Here is a 2,605-nt window from a genome sequence, read left to right as displayed (position 1 = left end):
AAAATAAAACTTTTTGTGGTATCAATTTAATGTGATGTAAAATGTAATTTACATAAAAATTTCTTTCTTAAACTTCGTCATATACATGCAATTTTGAATACTTCATATATTTTTAAAGATTGCCTGCATTCTTTATATTCTCTGCACATTCAGTTCTTTCTATAAATGCATATAATCCACAATCTACTTATTAGTATGAAAAACTATTACCTTTCCATTCATAATAAGAACAAGGAACTTTCGCTACGTATATTACAAACTATTCAATTTTCTCCTGCGAAATCATGCCAATTACCCTCCACTCTTCCCATCCCTTATTCATTCCATGTAACACTTTCATTGTGTGAACCAACTAATTTTGTTTACATCTATTCACTATTTACTATATTTGCAATACACATATGTTACTCCAATCACATCCAATTTTTATTCAATTGTCATAGAAAATGTATTAAAAAAAAAAATGAGGTAATTAAATGTTATTTATCGATGGACAGTTTCGATAATTCAACTATGCGTAGAAAGAAAACGGTGACCCGGAAGTCTTTGGTTTTGTGGTACGCTGCCGAGTTTAACCGGTGGTCCAAGGATCGATAACGCGGTTGAGCAATACTGCGTCGATCTCCAGATCGATCGGATACTCGCGAACGATTCATCATTCCTCGGAGATATACATATACGTCGGAATGCGAGAAGAATTCTTCTGCGTTATACAGGCTGTCCTAAGAGTTATAATACAACTGACAAAGTAGTGATTCTACATTCTAAGTGCAATAATAATTCGGGAAAGAAGGATAACATTTTTTTATTTAAAGATTAATTTTCGAGAAAAGCGAGTTTGGAAGCCCGTCAGACACTCAACTGAAAATTTCATAATCTGAAGGGTTCCAAACTCATTTTTTCCGTAAACCAATGAGTCTTAAGTGAAAAAATGATATTCTTTTATTTAAATTATTTTTGCATATAAAGTCATCACCTAGTTGGTTGTACCACGATTTCTGGAACAGCCTGTATTATTGCGTGGCAGACGGCTTTACGCGAGGTCAGATCTCGACGAAAAAAAAGAAAGGAACGTTATCCGTGATAAATATAATTATATCGCATTGCTCCCGACGCTTCGTTATAGCTAATGTTGCACGATAAAATCATGGAATTCTTGTAGTGTAACGCCGCGCCGTAAGCCTTGGTCAATTGCAATACGCCCATATTCGCTTCTTATATCATTTTCCCTGTATGCGCTTTACACTTGAAGAATCGCACACGAAGAATTATAGTAAATCATAATAACACGACTACTATTTAGATTCGTTCCCATTTAATGGCGATTGAATAGCCATTGAGGCGTGTTAAATAAATAAACTTATTTATTGATGGTATTAATTTGTTTTTTGATACATTGTTATGTAAGGACAATCATTTATTGTAATTTTTCTGAAAATAGGTAACAAGATTATTTCATTCACTTGCTTGAGCAAGTTTGAATGTTGGTGTATAAACATAGACTTAATGGTTTACCAGTGTGCAACTGATTAATTAAGCTCGTTCCTGCATTTCCCAAATGCAATTAAAATTATCCAGTTAATTAAGATGTAATCGTATTAGGAAAACTAGGAACGTTCGTCTGATGTAACCAGTTTTGCTTATGTATGTATACGATGTATATGTATACATAATACATATCTCTGCGCAATTTTTTGCACCGCGAAAGGAAGCCAGATTACTGTAAAGAGAAGACTTGTTTGCTTAGAATTACGCTGACGGCTGTAACAAGGTAATGATAATAATTTCTGTCACGCTTGAATTGCCTAGCTATTATCGGGATATTTTTGAACTATCGAGTGTGCACTGATAACATCCTTGTCTTGCAAATTTCATGCATTTCAAGAATTAAAATTCGATAATCTATACTATTTTTTGTACACTTTTTTTGGTTTCACAATATTGTAACTTTCTATTTGCCTCTAGCAGTATTTCTGTACCAAGCAAATACAGTACACTGTGATATACGCTAATGACCACAATATTTTATACTGGCCAATTATTTTACACATGTTTTCAGCTAGTATGTTTTCTATTACTCAATTTCTCAAAGTTGAATTTATTAGCAGCTTGCGTAACCGTGGAATAACTGTTAAAAAAGGATTATATGAATTGTTTCAGTGTAAAATCAACGGTCATCAATCATTAGTTTTTCTCTCTAGCACTTTTTTTAACGATATAGTGTTCACCGCGCTGTACGGTAATTTTTCATTTTGTGATAGGGGCACGTGCTCATATCTTATGTATAGATTGTCCAGCTCGAACATTGTTGCTCCAGAAAATATACATGTAATAGCATGTGTGTTTAGTATTCATTTCGCATATAAGATCTAAGAGCGATAAAATTAGTTTTACAATTCAACTATCAATATTTCATAATTCTCTTTAAAAATTAGACAAATATGTATCATGATTTTTTAGTTGTAATAGTAAAGTATATAAATATATTAAAAACGGTATTCTCGGTACAGCCGAGGAACATTATCGTAATTGAAAACCGTCTGTTTTATAAAAGTTTTAAACAACTACTTGTCTCCCTCACTGTCCGTCATTTAATAAAAACTAC

This window comes from Ceratina calcarata, unplaced genomic scaffold, assembly GCF_001652005.2.
Source record: "Ceratina calcarata isolate Rehan_Ccalc_2016 unplaced genomic scaffold, ASM165200v1 scaffold111, whole genome shotgun sequence".
Taxonomy (NCBI): Eukaryota; Metazoa; Arthropoda; class Insecta; order Hymenoptera; family Apidae; genus Ceratina; species Ceratina calcarata.
This window is presented reverse-complemented; position numbering follows the sequence as displayed.